Genomic DNA, 27,047 nt, shown 5'->3' with positions numbered 1-27,047 from the left:
AAAAAAAAATAGAAGATTCACCAGATTTAAAAAACCTAAGTGTAAACATTTGGCATAAAGTGTAGTAAATTTTATGAACTTTATTTTTTAAATTTCACGCAGTTTTTCCTCAAATGAAATATAAATAAGAAAATAAAAATAAAATTCCCCTTAAGAATAACGCTTCTTAATCCTTAGTGAATCTTTAAATTAGAATATTGTCTAAGTAGTTCCTTGGAATAAAATGATCATCTGATTATGTTGCAGAAATATTAAAATTTTTGATAAAACATTTTATGTATGGTTACATAAATTTTCATAAGAAAAAGTTATCGATTTTGACATGATGGCAAGAAGGGATATAATAATGAAAGTTGGAAACTCATAATTATACGTAAACAGACATCACTCAATAAAAAATAATCAGTATATGGTAATACAGTTTTATTTAAATAAGATTATAAGATTCTTTTAAAGCATAAAATATTAAAGATAAAGTAATTCAAGTCGGTTTAATTTTATGATAGCAGTTTTTAAAAATTAGGACAATAGTAAAAAGACAATTAAAAATTTAATTTCTTTAGTGACCTTTATTTTAAAAGCCTTAAAGTTACAGCATAGTATATTTATTCTGATGAACTGAAAAATAGAGTAACAAACTTAATTACCATTAGGGACGAAGCGATATTTGAAAAAGATTATGTAAATTCTACATTAAAATAATGTAAAGAGAATTTATGACAACGGACACGTGACTGCATACCGGAGGGCCGCCGTGTCCTAGCAGCGGCATCTTAGAGACATCTGCCGAGAGGATCCTATACTATAGGGCGTAAGGACTAGGCCTCACGTACTGTTAGACTAAACACCGTGAATGGCGGATGTGGAGTCGAGTAATGATAAACCAGGCCGGGAGGCTCTTTGAGGGGTCCGAGATTACTTGTCAAATAGTCTTAGTTCATCATTAATTTGTATGTCCTTTCAAATTATTAATTAAGGCCGGGAACCTCTATATCGCGTAATCCTCAGAGCTAGCCGTGGCCATAAAAAAAAAGAAAAGAAAAATTCGATATAATGTATCGTTTTGTACTTTTTATACAAAAATAGTTTATTTTGTAAATTCTAGCCCTTTATACAAGGACGGGCATACTTTTAACGTTGAATGACAAACGTAAAGAAAAGAAGCTTAAAGAAGACTGCTTGCGGAACAGCCATCTCTGGAAGTCCGGGATCAGTCTGTAAGTCCACCCGCCCTTCTTCGACAGATCCCATCCATCTAAAGCACCTTCACATATAGAACAATATTTTTACGCCATGTGCCCGAGGGCTACTGTTGAATGATCAAGTTGGAGCAGCATTTCAGATGAAACTACTATCGTCTCGGCTTCTGTATATTCCTCGAATTTATTTAATCATGAGTTTGACCGATCGACAAACTCTCTGTCGCATAATTCGATTCAAGGGGAGTTTGACTGGATCAATAAATCTGTCAAATAATATCGTAATTATCTAGCTCAGCGAGGACAGAAATCTCGCGTGCAGCAAAATAAAAATTCTTTTTTGATTCCAATACCTAATACTCGTAGAGATTATGAAATATCTTCCCTTCAACCCTTTTGGTTTGAAAGGTTTCAGAAAAGGTACCGAGGGGGCTGATGGCGGTCAAGCGTTCATAATATATATATTTTTTTTCACTCCTGTTACCGTGAAATAGAATTTACTAAGCGTCGAATTGTTCAAAGGGTAAACAATTCGACGCTTCATTTCCGCATATTCAACGCTTTTTTTATAGAAAATATTAAATACAATAATTTATTAATATTAAACGGATGCATAAAATTAATCGATTTTATGTGATTATAGAATTGTATAATATTTTATTTCTGTATATCTAATAAAACAATTAAGTTAAATAATTACTAAAGCAATCTTAGCAGTAATCATCAAAATTTATGGAAATTATTATCAATAATGTTATATCTGTAAAGACGTGAATGATAATTAACAGACTACAAGAGGTTAAAACAATATCAAGCCACAACCATTGTATTTACTAATTAGGGAACATGGATATGTCAACTAACGACTTGACACACTTCTTTTAATTTATGATGATGTAGCTTACTAATCAGAGGTAAGATTTAATTTTTAAAAACATACTAAAATTTATTTTAAAAACGAATACAACCTTTCGATTTTTTGTTTAAAAATATCTTATTAAAATTACAATATTTAATGTTTTAGATAATACAGAAATTAGTCTACATATTAGTTTATTTACTTTCAGTAATGATCTAACATAAAATAATCATGATACTGTTGTTTATTAAGTCGATAACTTAATAAATAAACTAGATATTTACATATATTAATTATCGAATTTTTCTGGAAGTTTGTAAAAGTACTTTCCTTAGCTCGTCATGTAATTAAAAAAAAATCATTTATAAATCAAACTAAACAAGATTTTGTAAAGAGTCAAAGAAAATAAACATTATTAATTAAAATATTAAATATTATAGTTTTTTCTGGCTGCGAGAATTCAATAAAATTCCTTCTAAAAAATTATCTTCATCTTTAATTAAATATATAAATCATTTTTGATTTTCATATAATAATGAATTATATAGATCACATCAGTAATGGGTAGATGCTTCCCCATGGATAAAAAAAAGAACTGCCCCAAAACTTAGTTTTTTTTTGTCTCTGGGACCACCATTATGTATTTCTTCAAAGAATGAAATGAAATAACAATTTTGTAGGGTGTGTAAATGCCATGCCTGACCGGGATTCGATCCCGGGACCTCCGGATAAAAGACCGATACGCTACCACTCACGCTAAGGAGGCCGACCCAAAATTTACCTGGATGGATTAAGGAAAATAACGGCTAAACCATGATCAGAGCAGCATCACAAAATACGTAATTAATTATAAAACAAAAATTAGATTTGATTAAAATCCATATTAATTATATTTTTTTTAATACAGCATATGAAATAATAATGGTAAGGTAAATACATGAAGATTTAATTATTAAAAAATAATTCAAATTAAGATATTAATAAAGTTATTTGCATATAACTATATGCATGTTGAACAGGAGACATAAAATTTAAGGTTTTCTTTAAATTGTTTAATTAGTATCATTTAAAAATTAATTGTTTCTATAAAAGACATTTTTTTAAATTCTATTTTAAGTAGATTGTTACGCAGATATTTTTGAGTGGTTTGATAACATTTATTAAAAAAGTAATGGAAATATAATAAGGTTCTTCTTTCTCATAAGTCGAAATATTGTGTTGAGTTTAACAACAGTTCTGTAGTCTGGTTTTGTAGTGTAGATTTCGTGTTTGATTACAACTTAATTTTTCAATGATCGTTTTGTCTCTAATAATTTTATTCACTAAAAAATAAATATTTGCTAGCTGTTAAATCTTTGTAGTAAATTAATAATATTATTAATTTATATTTACGAATAATACGTAAATCAGCTGATTTCGAAGTCGAGAATTCTCAATAAAAGTAACTACCTTTATTAGGATTCGAATACTAGATCTTATCTCGGTGTTCTTTGATGGTTGGCTTTCAATTAACCACACGTCTCAGGAGTAGTCGACCTGAGTTTATTCAAGACTACAAATTTACCAGTACAGTTACATTACATTGATAAGTCGCTAATAAAGTGTTGATGCGAATATAGATAAAATTATTTTAAAAAAAGGTAATAATAAAAGAAAAATTAATACTTTCAGTACTTCAGACAACGTGTATAAACATTTTTTAATTAAAAAAAAAAATATTAATCACCTTACTAATTTTGAGTCGAATTCAAACATAGTAACACCTATTCGTTTATTTAAAAAAATAAAGTAATTTTTGTTTAAGTGGCTATACCATAAGTAAACTTAAATGATATTATTCTTGCACGATTCATTTTATTTGTATTACTACATACAGTTTAAACAAAAATAAAATTTCAAGTAATTTAGAGAAACATTTTTTTTTTAAATATCCGACTAAGATAATTTTTCACTGTAAAAGATTTAAATAACGAATTTAATTTTTTGTTCATTTATCATAAATTAAGAATATTAATTTTATTTAAGCATCTATTTTTTTAATTTTTATTATTATTTTTTTTAATTCATTCAATTATTTAATAACTCATAATAAACAAAAATAATTATTTAACATTTTTTTAAAATTATATTCACATTTGCAAACGTAACCATCTGTTATACATTAGTTCACTTATTATTCCAAAACTGGTTTAAATTTTTTAAATTCTTCAGTAACTTTAAAACGGTATTTATACATAAACGTCATTATAAAAATAAACGTCATTAAATTAACTGTCCTACTTCTTTCCGGCAAAGGTCAGTTAAAAACATTGCAAAAAAAATTACAATCGCTTTAAAGATGATAAAACTAAAAAAATAAATAAAATAAAAATTAAATTATATTTTATGAATTTTTATCTACAAAAATAAAGTAATAAGTAGAATCCTTTAATCAATAGTTTATTGCTAAATAATTTATACAATATTCAAACTATAACTTTTTCATTAATGTAATACTAAAGAAGAATTATTATTTGGGTAATTATTTATTAATATAATGTTCATACATATGTACTAATACTCACCCGGAGACGTAACGGTATAAGGAGACGAGGGCACACGAAACGAACCGATGGACACAGACACTTCTCGCCGTCTGCTAGCCTCGGACACTTGTCCTTGAATAGTGGAAGGACTCGGTCAGGGACAGAAGCAGAGCCAGTGAACCACAAGTTGAGAGGTTCAGGGTAGCAGTATTTAGGAGGGAAGAGGCTTGGAGGGGATTCTGCAAACTTCTGCTACAATGACTGAGTTACTACTATTACTACATGACAGCCAATTATGGAACTCGTTTGTATATTATTTATAGTTAACATCTTCTAGTATCGGTAACAAAATGCAAAGTGCCCCAGATAATTACTTTGTCATTGTTATAGGTATGTATTCTATGAATTAAACAAAATAGAAAGTTCATCAAAGAACAAAAATTTGAATAAATTGTTGCTTAAAATAAGTTTTTATTTTCATAACTTTCATATTCGACCCTTATTTTATTAGATTAATTACTGAAAAAATAATACGTAATTTAAAAGTCATCTATTATAACGTATTCTGTTTATTATCCTGTGCAATAGTGTATACATAGACGAGTACGTGCCCATAAGCAAACACCACGTATTCATCTTACTAAAAGAAACCTCTCTTAAGTAAACAGCAATTATTTTTACTTTCCTGGAATCATAGCTCTATAGCTATGCCGCAAGAAGGTATGGTAATCAGTTAAATAATAACGTATGAGCTTTTTTTGCATTTCTTGATGTTTGAGGGCAATATCAATGGTGGGGGAGCCGATTAAATTTTTAAAGTATAGATTTTTTTATATTAATAAAAGTTTTTTTTTGGTTAATTTAAATTTTTAATAATAATATTACAATAAAATGCCTTCATAATTCACTCCCACTCCAAAAAAAAAAATAAAACTTAGGTAACTTTTTATTAGTTGTCATTTTTCAATGGAATTTTTTTTTAGTTTCTTCCATCTAATATAGTAAGCTTAGATAAATCAGAACATCTTCTTGGACTGTGATTTTGGAGAAAAAACTTTTGAAAAAGAAAGATTTATTGATTTTTTTTAAATTTTTCTCACGTATTCTTTTTCCACTAAATAAGAATAATCAACCAATTGCAGGAAAATATTACAACTTTGTTGTCAGATTTGTTTTGAGACTGGTTCTTTCTGTAATTCTAAAAATAGAGGTTTTAATTAAGCAAACATTAATTTCATTAGTAAAACTTATATTAAGGGATTCGGTATATTTGAAAATCAGAAAAAAATACAATTATTTAGAAGAAAAATTTAGAGTATATAGGTTACATTAATTTTTTGTTTTTGGATATTTTATTTTGATTTTTTTTTTCAATCTGTATCTAATAATATTTTTTTTTTTTTTAATATAGCTCTTAATTATGTATGTATCGCTCGTCGTTCTCATAAACTGAGATAAGTCGTAACAAAGAGCATTAATATATAGGGACATTAGACTGAAGAAAATAAATCTAAAGTCAACCAAAATTAAATTTATATAAAGCAAAATAGTTTTAAAGATAGTACCTATTTTGTAAATAAAAAATGTATTGATAATACATTAATTAAATCAATCTTTCTTAAAATCAAAAGATAATGCGCAGAGAAGTAAATATAATTTAATTTCGACTAAAATTAAGAATAAATAAATCCTCATACTCATAAATTAATTAATATAAATTAATTGAAATTAAAAAGAAGCAACCTAATTGCTTCTTAATGTTTTAGAAGTTCAGTTTATTTTAATATTTATAATTTCCATTATTTTTTGTTTGATAACTAGATTAATTTTAAGAATAGAACAAGTGAACTAGGTAAAAAGTAATTCCATTTCAGTTAAAAAAGAAGTTAGAAATACACGAAAAAAATATAATTCTCGTATTCACTTTATAAAATAGATTTTATAAAACAAGCATATCTATATATATAAATAAAATTTACAGGTTTTGAAAGATATGTTTGATAATTGTGAGTAAAGAAGAATATTAAACGAAAAACAGAATTGAAATACAGAGAAATATTGAATTATTAGAATAGAGAATGTGGTAAGACAACTAGCAAAAAAAAGACAGGAATATTGCTGCTATTTTCTTTTTAACTTTTATATGAAATCAGCAGTAAAAGAACTAGAAACATTTTGACAAACAATTTATTGACAAAAAGTTAATAAAATAAACTTTTAAAAAATATTTATTAGAATTAAATAAACACTAAGAAAGTGTAGCGTTTCATTTTGGTTTGCCCTCCTTCTTAACTATTTTTTTTATAACTTTACTTATACTTGGATTTTATTTCAATAGTACGATTTTATTTTCATTATTTAATTTTATTTTCATTTAATAAATAACTTTATAAAGGTATTTTAGTTCAATTAAAATTAAGCCAAAATATCTTGGGTGTTTGTTTTCAAACGCAACCCAAGAAAAATACTTTTTAGAAGATTTAATACAATAATTTCGGGTGAAGAGGTTGGCAACACTACCTATTGTTGTTTTATAATCAGCTGACATAATTTTTACTTTTTTATGAACTGTTTCATAAATCCTTTCAGAAGAAAGGAATTTTATTATGGAAAATTATTTAACAACTAAATCTTTTGTTTTGTGCCAAAAAGCTTTTCAATTGCAGTTGCCGGGTAAGAATGTACGAAATAAATCTTCAATTCATCGTTTTATAAAGAAATACGGAAGAACTGGTCCTGTTTGCAATTAGAGATTTAGCCGGAAACGTTCAGTACTTAATGACGAAACATTAGAAGATGTTAGGGTAAGCTTTTTAAGTGGCGTGTGGTGTGCAATTTCAAGGCGAAGAATAACTGGCCCCATATTCTTTGAAAACACTACCAATGCAGGCTCTACAAGAAATTGCAAATCAATTTATTGTAAATCTAGAATTAAATTAGAGAGATTCGTGGTTTCCACAAGATGGGAACCAAATGTCAAACGGTAAGAGCAACATTGGATTTTTTGAGAAATTTCTTTGGTAAAAGAGTAATATCGACTGGGTTGTGGCCAGCTAGGTTACCTGATCTTTCTCCTGCAGATTTATTTCTTAGGGGATATCAAAAATAATCCATACACCATTGAAGATATGAAAGCCAACATAACTCAAAAATTATGAGAAATTGGAAGAGTTATACTTCGAAAGGTTGCACGGAATATGAAAAAGAGTGTAATGGCTTGCATTGATGAAAATGGTGGACACTTTCAACATTTACAAAAAAAATTTGGATTCAATGTTGTTTTGCACAAACAATTGTAATATTTATAACTAATGGCAATAATTCATCAGATTATTTTTCTTTAAATCGGGTTGCTTTTTTGTGTTGTATTTTAAAGCAAATAACCGGTGTCACATTTTTTAAATTGTCATAATTGAATTCGTGGTCCGATTTTCAAAAGTCAAGGTTGTTTTTTTTTAGGTAGACCATTTGTTAATAAATTTCCAACTCCGGTTTGTTGAAAATATTCATTTATTCATTAAAAATGGGATGGCCGAGTTTGTAATTTTTAAGTAGTTTCAATTTTTTTTATTTTTGCTGGAAACAGAAAGATATGGAATTGAGAAACCAACATAGATGATAGGATTATAGAATACAAAGAACGCATCGTCTGACTAAGAATATAACAAAAAAATGCTAAAATTACGTATTACAACACTAATTACGACAGGCGTCGTAATTACGAAAGGCGTTAATGAAAATTATTTGAGCATATATTTATTTATGTTCCTTAAGTCTACCAACCACTTATTCCAACCCTACTCTTTCCACTCACAACTTTTGAGTTGCTCCTCATGGGGTGTGGAGGTCTCTTACTAAAAAATTTATCATTTTTTGATATTCTAAGAGCATTTACAACATTTGGTTTTTTGTATGTTTAACTGCTGAAAATTTTTATTTAGTAGTTGTCATACTTTGTTAACAATCTGTATAGCTACTAAAAGCTAGTCATAACAGGTTTAGCCCCAGCTTTTTTTTTCTGTTACATGATTGTAATGTAATGAAAACAGAATAAACTTCTGATACTAGCATTGCGTATGTAATTTTTTACATTAATAGGTAGCTTTTTGTTATTAATTTATTCATTTTTTTTTTAATTAAATGTAAAGTATGAAGCTTGTACGCGGTATAAATACGATACAGAGATACTGATCCAGGTAATCTCCAAATATATAATCCAGATTTCTTGATAGGTCCCTTGGTGGGATTGTACGAACAAGGGACTATTTACACGAGAAAATACAAATCATTTATAAATTATATTGCATCAGTGGATAAACAGGCCGGAATATATTATTAATTCGATTTCTACAATGAATGGTGGCCAGACATCAATCTCAATATGTTATCGTTAAAATATAGAGGATGTGCCCGGGTTTCGAATAAATCACTTCGACGCACGAAGAGGTATAGAACACTCACAGCCTATGAAAAAAGTTAAGTCTGATCGGGATTCATACCCAGAATCTCCGAATAAAAGATTGAAAAAATATCCCTCCGCCATATAGGTCGGTGAGTGGTAGAAAAATTTTAATAGCTAAATTTCTAACCTATTAATTTTATACAAATTCAATGAAAGATAAGGCTTTCATCAACGGTGTCAGGTAGTTTATATTTATAAAGAAATATAAGAAAATAAATTTAATTTTATATAGACCATAAGGATTATGTGACTTCCGTTTAGAATCTATATTGTATATCATTACCAGGTTTGTTACAAACATTTTATAATTAGAAGAAAGAAAAAAATGACTAACATTACTTAGGGTTACTGTAAATTAAGGTGAAAGTTCATCAGTGATGTGATTTTAACTATTTTAACCTCAATTGCTTATGTCAGAAAGATATTGTTAGAAAACATTCATTTTCTAAAATGAGAATCTGTATAATGTAATTAAAGAAAACTTTTTAAAAATTTGAAATTTTTTTTTACGTTAATACTTTTTTATATTTTGTATTAGATATTTGTATTTTTTTTAAATTAATAACCTGCTTGAAACAAAAAAAAGGAAATCAAACATACATAGTAACAACTTACTTTAAGAAAAAATTCCCTAATAACTGGAAAAAGATATTCTTTTTCTTAAAATAATTATAATTTTACCTTCAATAATAATTTTAACTTATTTCAATAAAAAAAAATAGCGTTTAAAATAACTTATTTTAGATTAAATGAATATTAATTCATTTTGTTGTAAAATTATTAAATAATTCCTTCTAAAATAAAAATCACGACCCGTCCAGTTCCACACATATTGATGTATAAGGAATTCATGTTTACATATGACGGTCACCACCGTCGTCTCACATCCGTTACCTAAAGCTAAAATTACCTAAAGCCGTTACCTAAAGCCTTAACGGATATATTTTACCTTAACGGATATTTTGTTTTTTAGATTTACATAAATATAAAATAATATTTAAAAATAACTATTTTCAGATTAAAGAGAGAATATTTAAAATGTCCTTTCATCCTCTTCTGTAGATCAATGGTTGTTATTCGCATGATTGTAAAATAACGAAGAATATTTTGGTATAGTTTTCATGAAATAATAGGAAAAAATATCTTGGAATTACAGGAATACATAAATTTACAAATATAATAAAATATTGATGATAAATATTTTTCACGTCGACCTAGTTGAAACCTTCTTCTCAATCAGTCTTTCTCTCACTTACGACGGTCGTTCGGAACGTTATCGGCCACACAAAGAAAACCAAACGTTTTTAAGGATTTTTATTTTTTAATTTTTCAATTCGATACATTTAGAAGAACTTTTTAATACCCACCAATATTTCTGATTTTTCAATACCCTCAGTATAATGAGATTTAACCAACATCACAAAATAAGCATTGTCTCAGCTTTGACCTCGTCATTTGAAGTGAATCTTCTTCGAGTAAACCATATATTTAGATTTGCAAAGAAGTAATTCTAGGAGCCAATTGCGGCGAATACGGCGCATGTGAACGCACTTTGAAGCATAGGTCATGGAGTTTTACACCAATAATCGGAGGTGTGTGAGCAGGCGCATTATCGTGGTGAACGAGCACTTTATTTTTAGCTGGATGTGGACTTTTAGCCTGAATAGCACCCTTCAATCGGTCCAACACTGAAGCATAATACTCCCCGATGAGTGGTCCTCTCTTTTTTCAGATAGTCTATGGGCACCTCATCAGAAGAATTCGAATAAAACCGTAACCATGAATTTCTGTGATGAAACAAGTTTTCGCAAATTTGACGCATTTTCACCTGCTCCCATCCACTGTACAGTCTCTGGTATGTAATAATGCTAAATCACTGTTTCACCTCCTGTTATAAAACACTGAAAAACTCAGAGGAATCGCGTTTAACAAACACGATACCCACCATCATCTATCGAGTTGTTTGAGATATCAAAAAGCTGAGGTACCTTCTTCACCCGGCAATCATTTAATATGGCATTGTGAATTTTTGGGACGATTTCTACGGTGTAGCAGTTTCGGGCGTCCCGACCGTTCGTTATCTTGAATGGGTCTGACAACTTTTAAATTCAGCAGCACTTTTTTTTACCGTCGAAATCGAAGGGGAAGAAATTATATAAGTGCAACTCTTTTAATATGTCCGCCGGGGTTTAACTTTTTAAAACTATAGGCAAGATCCTTTAAAGTGGAATCACTCTCTTTTTGTATGTCCGTCGAAATTAAAATTTTTAAATGAAAGTTCTTCATTACAGCTCAATTTATCTGTTTTTTCAAAAAATTTCAAAAAACTAATTTTCTTTACTTGATTACCACAAATAATTAAACGCACGCGTTCGAAACTTTGTAGCACGCCATAAATTATATTTGACAAATATCATAGTCAATTGGTCATATTTTGGGCCATATTTCTTTCAGGCCGAGAATTTTCCTAAAGACTGAAACTTTTGATAAAATCGCTACTTCATTTCTCCTTCCACTACAAAATCTTACATTATACTTCATTCCACATTATTCTTTAAAGCAGAAGTTCGTTTTTGTTTTTATACTTCAGTAAGCTATCAGAGTAACTAGTTACAAAATACATAACATCCCAACAAAAAATTTACTGATAAATTTTTCCTTTATTCAATTACGACAAATAAGTATAACCAATATATTACCTACGTGATGAGCATTTTATATATATATAAAGTGATACATTATATATATATATGGAACTCACCTAGCAGCATCAAACCTGCATATATATATATATATATATATACGAGGATTAATTATTATCCGCAATGTAGTTATAAATGTTATTGCAATACAAATAGGAAACTTACATGTACGTCATTTTTCAACATAGTCCCCTTGCATTTCAACGCACTTGGTCCATCGTTGCACAAGCTTCCTGATGCCCTCATAAAAGAAGGTTTTCGGTTGAGGTGCGAGCTAGGAATGCACCGCTTCTTTCACTGTTTCGTCCGAGATAAATTGACAGCCCCTTAATGCCTCTTTGACCAGAACAAACAAGTGGTAGTCAGAAAGGGCAAGATCAGGACTACACGGAGGATGAGCCAGTACTTCAAAGTTGAGTTTCTGGAGCGTTTCAGCAGTGTGGGCAGCAGTATGTGGACGGGCATTCTCGTACAACACAACACCTTTCGACAGCAGTCCTCGGCGTTTGCTTTGAATTGTAGGCTTCAGCTTAGCAGTAAGCATCTCACTATAACGCCCACTGCTTATTGTCGTGCCTCTTTCCTCATAATGTTCTGGTACTGGGCCTTGTGAGTCCCAAAAAACCCTAAGCATCAGTTTTCCTGCGGAACGGTTGGGTCTTGAATTTTTTTTTCAGGGCGAATTTGGATGTTTCCATTCCATACTCTTCCGTTTACTCTCCGGCTCGTAATGATGGATCCATGTTTCGTCACCGGTGATGATTCTGTCTAAGAAGATGTCCCGTTTGTTACCATAGCGATCCAAATGTTTTTGGCAGATGTCCAAACGCGTTTGTTTACGCGACTGCGTGAGTTGTTTTTGGACCCATCTTGCACAAAGTTTAAGAAACCCAAGTCTGTTGTGGATTATTTCGTAGGCAGAACCGTGACTAATTTGCAGACGATATGCCACTTCATCGGTAGTTACTCGTCTGTCTAAGAAAACCATGTCACGTGCACGCTCAATGTTTTCTTCATTTGTGGCGATAAACGGTCGTCCGGCTCCTTCGTCGTGCGTAACACTTGTGCGACCACTTTTTCAATCCATTCGTAGACACTCCGTTGCGGCAACACACTGTTCCTGTACTGTACCGCAAATCTTCGATGAATTTCGGCCCCTGATACACCTTCCGACCACAAAAAACTGATCGCTGAACGTTGCTCTTTGGTGAAAAACAGAAAGCAGGAAACTACGCGTAAAATAAATCTAAACCAACTGTAAGTGAGAAGTGAAAAAGTAATACACCACATTAAAATCAGATTGTAATATTCTTTCATCAATTTGAATGTTGGCTTTTTTGAAGTTAGCGCCAACTATATGTCATCGCGTTTTATTTTTTGAAGCCGATTTATTATTTTTTTAAGTTTATTTTATATAACAGATTCCAAGAATACAGTCCTCAAATCATATTTTTTATAATATAAGAGAAACAGACGAATATATTTATATTTACATATACGAGAAAGAATAGAAACTTTTTTTTTTTTTAAATTATCCATTTCCATTAACCAGTATATGTAGAAAGGAGCCGTTTTTCTGTTTTTTTTTATTGTATAAAAAATAATCTGTGAAAGATTGTACGGAGATATGTTTGTCTTTTATTTCAAACTTATTTTATATATATATATATATATATATATATATATATATATATATATAGAGAGAGAGAGAGAGAGAGAGAGAGAGTTAATTTAAGGAGGTCAATATACTACACATTTCTTCAAAAATAGAAGAAAATGATTACATATAATGTTAATACAATATGGAAGGAAACCCTTAAACAATTTTTCAACTGTTTTTTCAACCTGTTCAAAACACTATATTTTAACTGTTTATTGTTCCTGTCTCAAAACAAACTATTTTTTGATGTGGGACCCTTACCTTTTTTTAACCTCCAGGACCACCGTTAGGTATTGCTTCAGAAGATGAGACGAAATGAAAATTTTGTAGCGTGTGAATATGCCATTCCTGACCAGGATTCGAACTTGGGACCAACGGGTAAAAAGGCCATTTGCGTTACGAAGGCCGACAGTGGAACGACTAGCTGGAATGTACTTATTTGATGTTTTTCACATTAAATTTTTTTTCAATGGCTCTTACAATTCTGGATTTTGCTTTAAAGGTTTTTAGTTATTTTCTCCTCTCCTCTTTGGGGCTTGAAGATGTATTAGTGAACTTCAATGTAAACAACCCCAGTAGTGAATTATCTTAGTCCTGTCAACATTATTTTTTTTAATCACTATTTTTATTTTTTTTATATATACTTTTTATAAATATTATTTAATATCAAATGCTACTGTCATTATCCATTAATATACCAACAACATTTAGTCAAGTGTTGTTTACTTCAGTTACCTACTGTTTCTGGTTTATTAGGTATGACTTTTGATTGTTAGAATTTTAGTTCACTTCACACTCTTCAATTTCTACGAAGCTACTCTGTGAGACATTTCAGAAGTCCTCTAAAAGTAAGAAAGTTTTTTCATGATAAAAAATGTGTCGTCAAATCATTGATTGATGCACATAAATATGAATAATGTAGGCCGGTACTTAAAAAATAAAAAATGGTAAATTATCCTTATGTTTATAAAAGTGCAATATTTGCTAGAAAGAATAGTTACTTATTCTTAAAAAAAAAAAATAATATCCATTTCCATTAACCAATAAAATACTTCTTTTTTCTGTTTAGTCTCTGGAAGCACCATAAAGTATTACTTCAGATGAATGACAATGATTTGTACGAATGTAAATGAAGTGTAGTCTTGTTCAGTCTCAGGTCAACCATTTCTGAGATATGTGGTTAATTGAAACCAAGACAATAAAACTGTTTTTGTGTAACACTACACAATATTTGGCTTACCTTATTATTATGACATATACATTTTTAATTAAATTACCGAATCATTTGAAAAATCTTCTCACCAGTTTATTTAAAAACAGTTAAAAATTTTTCTTTTCATAAATAATGTTTATCTATGAATTTTCAGGTAATACATTTTTTTTTTAAAATCATTAATTTTCTGCATCCCATTCAACATGTACATAAATATGTACTAAAATATTTTTATTAGTGCCTTCTGAATAGTAAATTATTTTGCAGTTTATATTAGGTATTTTCCTTAACATTATTTCACATATTTATAATTTAGATTATTATTATAACTTGATTCGCATTTATTTTTTTTATTTTATAATTAATTGTGTATTTTGCAATGCTCTAAAAAAAATTTTACCATGGTTTCCTTTGATCCATCCGGGGCCATTCCTTTATTCATCCATGGGATAGCATATCTATCCCCCCCCCTCATTCTTCATTTGATCTTTGTAATTTACTATTATGTACCCATCAGAATAAAAAATATTCACTAGAATATTATGCTTAATATAATAATTTTCATTACTCGAAACGTTTTCTTTTCTATCAAACGTGTTATTGTATTAATTTGGTGATGAGGTTGAGTCCACATCTTTTGTTAGTCCTACTTGATTAGGCAATTAAACCTTGATTATTCAGGTGCAAATTAAAAAAATAAATTTTTAAAAATTATCCTTTTGTTCAAGAATAATGATTAGTACGAGTATTTTAATGGTAGTAGTTGAAAAATTAAAATTGTTCTCTATACAAAAGCTTATTGAAGGTAATACTTAAACATTTATTTTATAACTATATTCATTCATTTCAATGTATCATAACGGTTCAGCCTTGATTAGTAATTTAGTGAGAAAGAAGGTATAATCTGTTGGCATACGGTTTTATGTCATTAAACTTTTGCCGGATATAGTTGTCTTTTATTCTTCACGCCCATTAAACAATTTTTGTTTTTTATGGTCATCTTAAGTACTTTAGTATTATGACTTGAGTGTATATGGAAACAAAAATTATTAATGATGTCTCCCAAAATCTTATATTAGGAAAAGATTAATTGTCTGTTTCAAATTGAGGTTAAGGTTGAGTTTAAATTAAAGTAATGTTTAAGCTATCTAAAGTGATAGTTAAAATATGCTTATAATTAAATCTAATTAATCTATATTTAGTTAAAAATCATTATAATTCTTTCAATATTGAGAACTATTTCATAAAGAATAATTTTAACAGTTCATTCATAATTCATTTTTTTTTTTTTTAAACTCAGTAGTGGATAATTAACTCAGTGAAATTTTAGTAAAACATGATAGTTTTATTATAAATAGTTTTTATTTTTAATGTCATTCTCATTAAGCAACAAATAATACAATTGTACTGCAAAACAATACTCTGTTTTTACTTGCCCATTATGCATACTACTCTTTATAACTTTTTAAAAAAATAATTACTCTTAATTTAAGCTCACACTATTTAGAGCTGAAGAAAGTAGATTTTTCACCCTGATTAAAATTACAAAAAAGGTTTTAAAAAATATTTGTATAGATAAAAAGAATACACTATTAGTTAATAACAGGCCTGACCAATAAAGAAGAAAAAACTTATTTTTAAGTATTTTTTCATACTCCTCCATATAACTGAATCCTTAAACAAATTAATGTAATTTTCTGAAAATTTTTAGGTTAAATATAAATGTTTATCAATGACATCATTGATAAATAAGCGTAAGTAAGGGAGATTGAAAGCAAAAGGTCTTTATAAAATTTATAATAATTTACAAGTACAGAACGAAGAAAATATTTATTTTACTCTCTCTTAAATGGCATAATATTTTTCTTTTCAAATAAACTAAATTTTTTTAAAAAATAAAACTTTTATTTGAAAAAACATGTTTTAATACATATTTGGTTCTATTGCATTACAGTGAAATAATGTCAAGTATGATATTATTGCACAGTAGTAACACCAAAAGTTCTGTATGCAATAGAACGCCATTCTCTGAATGCCAGTGGGCATTTTCAAAGGAAAAGAATATTAAGGGTAGATTACTAGCTACAATTTTGGGACCCAAAGTGAATGAAAGGGAGGAGTACAGATTGAGACTTGCAGAGAACTGAATCGAACTTAATTTGAAGAAATGAACAAAATAGAAGATGCAATGATAAAAAGAAGGCTCAACTACTCTGGACACTTACATTAATGAGGATGGAGGAAGGTTAATTAAAAGTTATCTTCAATTATTTATGTAGCAAAAAAAAAACCAGTGATGGAGAGAATTAAGAAAATTGAGGAGATTAAAAATTATGAAAAAACAATTTTGAATAGAGAAAGAGGTTTGAATAAAATAGAGGTTGAATAAAATAGAGGAATAAGAAAGAGGTTCAAATAATCAAAAGGTTTGAAGACTTTCAGGATAGTAACAGAAGAAGAGTGGACAACTCAGACAAAACAGAAGGAAACAACAGAAATTAGACTGAAGACGTATTGGGAGGATGATTGGGAAGTAGAGTGAGAAGACTAAATAAAGAATATTACACGAAATCCATACATAAATGGCCTGAATGAAAAAATAAAAAAGTTGTTTTTTTAAACAAACTCTTTTAAAAATAGCTTTAAAAATTATAGCCAACTTTTCTAGCTCTTATTTAAATTAACTTCAACTTCAGACTTTGGTACCAAGTTGCCAGTAAGTAAAACTAATCATTAACCTTGGATTAAACTTATCATTTGCCTTGGGTTTGATTTCAGAAAATCTAATTTTAAAGACTATTTGAAAATGTATTATTTTTTAATTATTAGTATTGGTCTTTCAAGATTATTTTTTTTATTTAAAAATACCTACAAAAAAATACTCTTTTAGAAAAAAATTGCATAAAAAAATAATACAGAAAAATATTGTAAAGACCAAATATGAGTCAAGGTTCACAGGAAAATATATCAATGTGTATTAATTTTTTTACTGTCTCATTAAAAATCAGGAAAAGAATACAAATAATTTTAAGATACTGCTATCGCTGACAAGTACAGGCTTGCTGAAAAGAGGGAAATGTATTTTTTTTTACTTTAAGTTTCCCATAAAAATATATTATATAGATCACATCAGTATAAGATAAATTACAAATATAAAAACAGATTTTAAAATAAATAATAGATGTGATTAAATTTCATAAGTATTTAAATGCAAAAACATGAAATAAAGTTAAAGAAAATACATAAAAAATTACTACAAAAATTTACAATTCTGAAGGCACTGTTGAAGAACACATATTTATGTACACCATCAAACAGGATGTAAAACAATTTTTCTGTTATTATTGATACCTAAAAATTCATTAACAGAATAATATTGTTTCATAAAAGAAAATCTTTAATTGTATTTTAAATAAATTGGTGAGAAGATTTTTCAGATGTTTGGTAATTTATTAAAAATGGTATTACAAGTATAATAAGGCTCTTTCTCGTAACTAAAATATTGTGTTGAATGATATGAAAACAGTTAAACAGTTTCGTTGGCTGGTAAACAACACAAGAGTAAGTCAACATGTTTAACTTTCTAAATACCAGTCTACAAGAATTGTACATTTGGACACCAGATAATGATCTGACAGCCCATTTTTGTATCTTAAAACTAGTTCTGATCTACTGAGAGAACCCCATGATGTGACATTATACTTTATATGAGAATATATGTAGGCATAATAAATATTTAATAATTATGACAAACTTAATTTTTTATTAAACAGTATGGTTTGATATTGTTATGAATTAAATCAATTTGATCATCCCATGAGATATTGCAATGTAATAAAACTCCCATAAATGTTTCTTTAAGGGCAACAAACAGTTTATTTAAAGACTGTAATTTCATTAATGGGAATTGTATCCATATGATCTGCAATGTTACATGTACTTGAGAAGTACAATGCAAAAGTTTTATCCACATATAAAGTTAGTTGTTTACAAACCATCCAGTGAATGCTATAATTTGAATACTAGGTCATGGATAGCGGTGTTCTTTGGTAGTTGGGTTTCAATTAACCACACATCTCAGGAATGGTCAAACTGAGTATGTACAAGACTAAATTTCATTTACACTCATTATATCGTCCTCATTCATTCTCTGAAGTATTATCTGAACGATAGTTACTGGAGGCTAAACAGGAAAAAGAAAAAAAACCATCCAGTGAATAAAATTTTTAGAACCGTTATCATAGAACTTTTAATTTCTTTTAAAATTAGGCATCTGCATAGAGGATAACAATGAATCTTTAAGATTTTGTGGCAAATCAATAGCAAACAAGAAATGTAAGGAATTGAGGATAGCCTAAAAATTGTGAATTGCATTGGCAATTCTGTGAATGATGCAATTTTCTGCTGTCTAAAATCAATGAGAATGCTAAATTTATTGAAAATCTTTGGATGTCTCAATAATATGTCGACATACTAGAGACATCTTTTGCTTCTAGGCTTCATTCTCTTCCAAATCTTGACCTTCAGCAAACTTGGTTTCTACAGGACAGAGACACTTCACACACTGCCCGACAGTCTATGACAGCAGCGAGATGTTTGGGGATTGCATAATTTCAAGGACTGCTAAAATCGCTTTGCCACTGGCTTCCAAACCTTTCGGACTGCGACTTCTTTTTTGGGGACATCTGAAGAGTGTTATGTACCAGACTAGACTAAGAAACCTCACTCAGCTCAAAACACAGATTGAAGAGGAAATTGCCAGATCCTGGAGAACACACTGCACCACACTATGGAAAATCTTTAGAATTGATTTACTGAATGTGTATGCAAAAATGGACGCACTTAAGTGAAGCAATTTTTAAAAAATAATGTATATATTAAAATTTCCACTCTAGTAGAACATATTTACAACATCAAATAAAGGTTAGTAACTTTATTTAATTTTTTCTAATTATTTAAAATTTTCCCTTTTCTTTGCACCACCCTTACGTGTATTCTTATCAGAAGATGAAATTTTGACTATTTGTTTATAGTTTGTGCCATAAAATATTTCTGTATGGTATGACTTTAAGCAATTATAAGCAGCTCCTTTGACAGCATAGCTACTAAGTTTTTATCAGTATAAAATGGAGAACTAAATTGAATGCTTTACTGAGATCACAAACAATTAAAAATGGAATCTCTTTGTTATTTACACAATATAATTTTTTATTTATTTAAAAACTGGGAAATGAATGGTCAGTAGACAATTTTTTCCTAAAACCATGCTGAAATTACGTTTTGATTTTCAATAAATGTACTTAACTTTTAACTTTCTGTGTATCAACGGGAAATAAAAGTACTAATTCATCAACAAAATCATTCAATATGAATGGCTACTACCAAATTTCAAAAGAATGTTGCCAAAATAAAAATTGAAATAGGAATGGAGAATAAGTTTCAGAAGAAATAATAAAAGAATACACATATTGTATTAAATACTATATTTACATAACAAATTAATGAATATAGTAAACAGCATTAAAAAAACATGTTTATATGAATTTCAAAAATATTAACTGGTATCACACTGTATAAAACTACGTCATAAGTAAAATACAAAGAGAGTCAAAATAATGAAATCAACATAAACCTTTATGCAAAATATTTTGTTTAAAAACCATCTAAAATTATTTTATAACAACTTATAAAAATTGATTTCAGTAGCTTAGACTCATTTCAATGATTTATAGTAAAGGATAAAAACATCTATCTGCAGAAATACAGAAAATATAAAAAAATTAACACAATTTATTTAGCAAATTCATGACACCAACACAGAAAGATTCACTGTGGTGTAATATCTGCTAATATTCTGCACATAAATTTCCAAATTAAATTAAACAAATTGTACAATAAAAAAAAAAAAATTTACATGTCACTGAAATATTCAACATCATAGGTAAACAAAGGTTTATAGTCACAGAGCTCATCTATTAATTCCCTGAGTTCATGAAAATCTTAAATAAATCAGCTGGTAAATTTTCATACTGATTAACATATTAGCTTCTAAAATAGGTTTTGGATATAGTTCCTGGCAAGAGTAAGTAATTTTTCAGTAATTACTTCACCCATTTTATCTTCCTCAATAAAATATGTGTGTTAATGTATGTATTTGGTCAAATTAAGAAAATGTATCAATGATCAATAAAAATATCTAATAATAAAACCGTTGATACCCTTCAGAGAGGTACTGGGAGCTGAAGTGCACCTAGATATAAAGATAAAATGTGTTTTATAAATACAACAATTTTCTGAAGAAGTGTGATCATTTTTTTAAGTTCCAATTACAAAAATGCTGTAATAAATATAGATTTTTTTTAAAAATATGAATGGTAAAACTGAATTAATAATTAGTATTTCTGTAATTTTTTTTAATATAAAATAAATTATTTAATATCTAACAGTTTAAATAAAAGTCCTATACACCAGTTTTTCTTCTCCAAAATCTTGTATTCTAAAATCATAGAAACAGCTGACCTAAATCAAATAAAGGATGACCTGATCAGAATTAGCCTGTTTTGGTGGGTGTATGTAAATCATCATTGACTTAAATAACAAAATTGATCAACCTCTGAAAATCTATAACAACATTTTTCTACTTCAAGACTTAATTTTTCATAATTTTACTTCCTTTTGCCATACTTCTTAACTTTTATTTTATTTTTATTTATTTATCAACTTTCTTCCTTACTGTTAATCAATAGGCTTATCATTCATAATCTCTTTTATCTTATTTTTATTTTAAGTTGAAAAAACAAAATCAGTAGCAAATTATATAGTCTATTAATTTTGACTGAGAGAAGTAGTAAGGTACTGTTTGTAATTTAACCAGTTAGCATTTTATATCTATATATGTGCTTCTAATACAGTTTTGGCCAAACACAATTTTTATAAAATTTTTGCATTAACTTCTTTCTTATTAAGCAGGATAACATACTTTATTTTATTTTTTTTCAAATTCTACATTTCAGAACACTGGTTGCTAATTTCTTTTTTATAACTGAAAGGGTAAGGGATAGTGGAAAAATCTTCATCACTAAGACATCAAAATTTGTTCTCTCTTTCACTCCTGTAGCCATATGGCTACAAATGAATTATTAACACAAAACATTCAAAAAATGTTTACAAAAGGTAAAACTTCAACTATGTTTTAATTATTAAACAATCTTCATCAGTAGTTAAAAAGTAATTATCTAGCAAAGATAACAGTTTAATAAATAAATAATTATAAATTATCATCAGCAGCTTAGAAATGATTCAAAGCATTGCAACTTGGATGTACATGAACACACATTTTAACAATAAAGATAAGGTGAATGAAATGACATGAAAAATAACAGACCTGGTGGAAATTTAACTTACCAGCTTATTAGAAGCCAACAAAATATTAAATTAGCTTATATTAATGAAGAAGGAAACCCTCTTACATAACACTTTCCCAGAATAGTCGTAATAAATTAACTAATCAAAAATTATGTTTATTAAAGCACTGGAAACATAAAATCAATGAATGATAATAAATTTTGAACAGCTAATTCTTAATGAAACTCTACTTCAGAGCAGCTAATCAATATAAAATTCTGTAAATTTTCATTTTTTTTTTTTGTTTTACTTAATACTAGAAATAACAATATAAAGTTTTACAAGCAAAAGATAAGTAATTAACAAATACTTCTAAAGTCTTAATTCTCTAATCATACTTGTATATACAAAATACAAAAATACTACAAAAAAATGAAAATAGTTAACCTTTTACAATTTTATTGAAGGTTTATGAGTTTTTGTAATCATATTTTTTAGATTTTACCTAATTTACATAAAAAACTGAAACCAGTAAAATTTAAAATTAGTGATAAATAAGTAAAGAAAATCTGTTGATCAGGATGGTAACACTTTTCAAAACATTAACTAATTTCAACAGATGAAATTATATTTCCATTTAAAAGTAATTTTTCCTCTACATTAAATATTATACAATTTAATTATAAAAATATAAATAAAATTCGCAAAAAATAATTCTGATATAAAAAATAAGTTTCCCAGTGTGCTAATTTCATTTATATGTAAATTCTCTTTACTAACTCACAAATAATGATTTGAACTAAAAAAATTTTGTTTATTTTTAACAGAAATAAAAAAAAGAGTGGTTTAAAACAATTAAGAACCAGTCAATTTTGTTTATATTTCATTGTTATTTCTGAAGTTGAAAATTAATATTTTATATCATGAAGGAGCCAAAAACAAGTGCTTAATGATTAAAATAATGTAATTTTAGCTACTATAAAGTTCCATATATAATTATCAATATAAAACAATTTGCATCAAACGAAATGTTAACCAAAGCAATAAAAAAAAAAAATCATAAATTTTATTCAACTGTTTTCAGTTGACGCATCTTTTGTTTCTTGCTTTTTCCCCTTCCTTTTGTCAAAGAAAATAACAATCTTTAATTGCTTTTTTACACACCAGTTTTAAAATAATGAAATATAATACTAACAGAACAATTATTTTAAAGGATGAATAATGTTTGGTTAAGGAATGAAACATCAAAAACCTTCAATAATATCCAATTTTCTTAATTACCTTAAAAAATATATATATGCATATATATATATATATATATATATATATATATATATATATATATACATTTATATAAAGTATATTTGGACAACAGAAAGGAAAAACTAAAATAATAACCAACAAAACTAAATACTTGTAGCAAAAGTATTCTATCTTTGGTCTTAACTACAATAAAATCCTTAACAATAATAATATTAATAACACAAAAGAATAAAAAAAGATTCTAATATAATTCTAAAAGTGATTTTAGACTACAGTTAATAATTAAATATTGATAGAAACCTTCTGTTTACAATTAGCATACAACATAAATAAAAACACAAAATAAATGAAACCTTGAGCACTGTATATATCATGAAACAAGAAAATATGCAAATCAATAATATACTGATTTATATATATATATAAGTTAATCTTACTGCATACAAGTTAAAATTTCATTAAAATGTTTTAAGAACATTTCTGTTATTATAAAAATAAAATAAAAATTATAAACTTATAAAAAATTTTATTTTTTAGATGATGAATATATGGAATGAAAGAAAGATTATTTAAAAACTTTTAAAGGTTTTTTATTCTAATGAAAATACTTAGTTTCTATCACAATTTTTTGAATGTGTTCAGTAGTTAATGAATGAAGTAAGTAAATAAATTTTTACTTAAAGATATAAAACAATGTTTATTATTATTATTTTTTTAATAACTCAGAAGAAAAGATAGTTTTATGAAGTGATTTATCCAAACCCTGGGTTGAATTTTAAACTTAGATGTGATGTCCTCTCTATAAATAAAGCTGCAGTCAATTTAAAATTTCATAAATTAATTAGTCCTTTTTTAAAAATTGCATTTTATGTTTCATTCAGCAAGACAGTACATGTGCATATGTGATCATGCACCCATTTTCTGGATCTACTCCTGATTTATGTTATTAATTAAAATGTAGATATCTCATTTTCTTTGGCAAAACTAATCACAAAATATAAATTTACAATTTAGAATAAATCATAAAATTAAATTAAATTATTTTTACATACTGCAATAACTAAATATTATATATATATATATATAAATTATCAAGGTACATAGTTTTTTATAGGTTGTAAGAGTTAACAGAAGAGGTTCTGCAAATTAAGATGTGGATGAATGAACTATATTGCAGTAGCACAAGAATGGGATGAAATAAACAAATGCGTTCAAATGAGTATGTAAGGGTTGTGTGCTCATTTCTTTCTACAGACAGCAGAAACTTGTCTCAGTCTTCTTCCCCATTTAAATACTCCCACTACACTCTCTCAATAGCATCCGAGAGGCAAGCAAAATGAATTACTGTGCATCAACTAATTATGCTTACAAAACCTTAACTTACTGTACTTTTCATTTGTAACATTTATTAGAGAATAGTTAACAAAACATTTATTTTAATTAGCAGTTACCAATTATTTCTGCTTTCTTCTCATTATTAGTTTCCATTACAACTTCACAAGTACATCTTCATATCACATTTTTATAATTCTGCTAAAGAAATTTTTAATTAGCAAAAATAAAATTTGTTTATGTAAAATTTAACGTATCTGAAAAATTATTAAAAAATTTACACTAGGTTTACATAATCAGATGAATATGAAATAATGTTTTCTGTTTTCTCAAGTACATAATTATTTGATGTATTTCTTTAGATTTCCATTTCCTTATTCCTTAGTTTTTGGTTTTAAGAAAATTTAAAAAAAATAAAAATAGTGTAAAGTAAACAATCATTACAAAAATGATATTTGTTATTTTTACTGGTGTAATATAATTTCATAAAAAGTTGCCTTTATTAAACAAATAACTTCTATTTCATTAAATATTAGAACTTAGTTGTTTTTGCTGGATTCAATAGGAAATTCAGATGCAGACAAGAAATATGTAATACCAAATTGCAATAGAGTACGTGTACCTCAAGTGGTAACTGTGTGAGTACATCAGTGTGGATAATTTACACACTCAAGTGTGTGAGAATCTTACTATTCTCAGACTAGCTGTAGATATAATGTTGCTGTTACATGTTTTACACAAGGACGTAAATTAAAAATTGAATTATAGTATATAAATATGAGAAATTGAGGTTGAAAAGTATACCAGTAAATATAGTTTCTTCTCTTTTAACTTTTGACTAGCCTGTAGGCTGAACTCCTGGATGGGTTTTTAAGGATGATATATTTTAGTGTTTTTCTTAAAGCTAAAGCTAAAATACCTATTGAACAAAATATAAATTAGATATAAATGTTTTATAACTTTCATTTACATTTTCATTATTGTTCATATTTATTACAATAAAGTAAATTTATAAACTGTTCGTATGCTATTGTAAATAGATATTTTTTTTAAAAACTATAAAAATCTTACTGACCAATTACTCATTAAAAAAAAAAAATAATATTACAAATGTTATAACATTCATTAAAAATATAGTTAAATTCAGCAATAAAACTTCCAAAAAATTTTGTAAGCACAAAAATGACTAAAATCACACTGTATAAAGCCTACATACAAAAAGCTACTTATAATAATAGTAATACATACATGCTTTCTATATAAACTACATATACAAAAATGTTATGTACTAACAACCGCAGTATTAAATAATATACATAAAAATTTTTTTGACTTTTTTTAGTCAATACAATAAACTATTTTTAATGTAAGTAATCGTACACACGTAAAATAATTGCAAATACATCTCAAACATTTCATAGCATAGAGCATGATAATCAAAACATATATTGGAATAATACATTAAGTAATAATAATTTTAATCTTATTAGTTAATCTTAAAGTGTATTATCAGATACATATATATACACAAAAAAATAATACATTTTACTAGACACATAATAAATATAAATTAACAAGAATAAAAAAAATGTCCTAAATGACAAATGTTTCACAACCTTTTACTATACAGCCTTAATAGTTCAATGAGAATGGGATAAATTCAACTTTTGTAAAGATTTAGCATAAAGAATATAATGAAAACTTATGAAAAAACATTTTAAAAACTTAGTTTTTGGTACAGTTATTTATTATAAACATAATCATTATTTAGTTATTTAAAACTGTGTATGATAAAATGAGTTTTATGCATTATTGCAAAACATACTATGATAGGAGTTATATCCTATCATGATATCATAGGAGATAACTTGCTGAATATATCATAAATTTAAGATAATTAATTTTCATTTAAAATTATTTATTACAAAATAATTAAACACTAATACCATTGTGTTATTTTTGATCAAACTATAAAAAACCTTCTTAAGGTATAAAACATGTCTTATTTTAAAAGGCATTTAAAATAAAAGTATTGTTCATTTTCTATGATTGTCAATAAGCAGCAGATTATCATAAAAAAATTATAGCATAATATATTATGCTATAATATAGTTATCAATAGAAAAACATGTTTGTTTATATTATTAGTAATAAATATATATTAAATTATATTTAAAATAGATGTTAAATCTTAAATAATGTTATGTTTTATTATATTTATTTTACTTTCTTTAATAACTTACCAAACATGCTTATTTTTATATCTCTGTAAAACACAAATTGGGAATTTCCTCACTTATATTACATAATTAAGATTATAAATGCGATAAGATTAAAATTTGATTTAATATTCTTTAGTAATTAAAGTTTGATGCAGTGGATTCAAATAGTATGACATTCAGGACTTAAGAACTGCTGGAATATTTAATAATATTAAATAATATTTAATAATCATTTATTCTTTATTGAAATATTTAGTTTTGCATCT

General features: G+C 27.3%; 1 protein-coding gene across 1 annotated transcript in view; it reads right to left on the bottom strand.

The window, feature by feature from the left end:
• The window catches only part of LOC142317546 (carboxypeptidase B-like), a 129,294-nt gene extending 124,607 nt beyond the window's left edge, over window positions 1-4,687 (bottom strand). The window contains exon 1 of the mRNA XM_075354105.1: window positions 4,623-4,687. The gene's annotated coding sequence lies outside the window, so the exon portion shown is untranslated. The remainder of the gene's footprint in view (window positions 1-4,622) is intronic.
• Between the last annotated feature and the right edge of the window lie 22,360 nt (window positions 4,688-27,047).

Source organism: Lycorma delicatula, chromosome 1 (genome assembly GCF_047948215.1).
Source record: "Lycorma delicatula isolate Av1 chromosome 1, ASM4794821v1, whole genome shotgun sequence".
NCBI lineage: Eukaryota > Metazoa > Arthropoda > Insecta > Hemiptera > Fulgoridae > Lycorma > Lycorma delicatula.
This window is presented reverse-complemented; position numbering and strand designations above follow the sequence as displayed.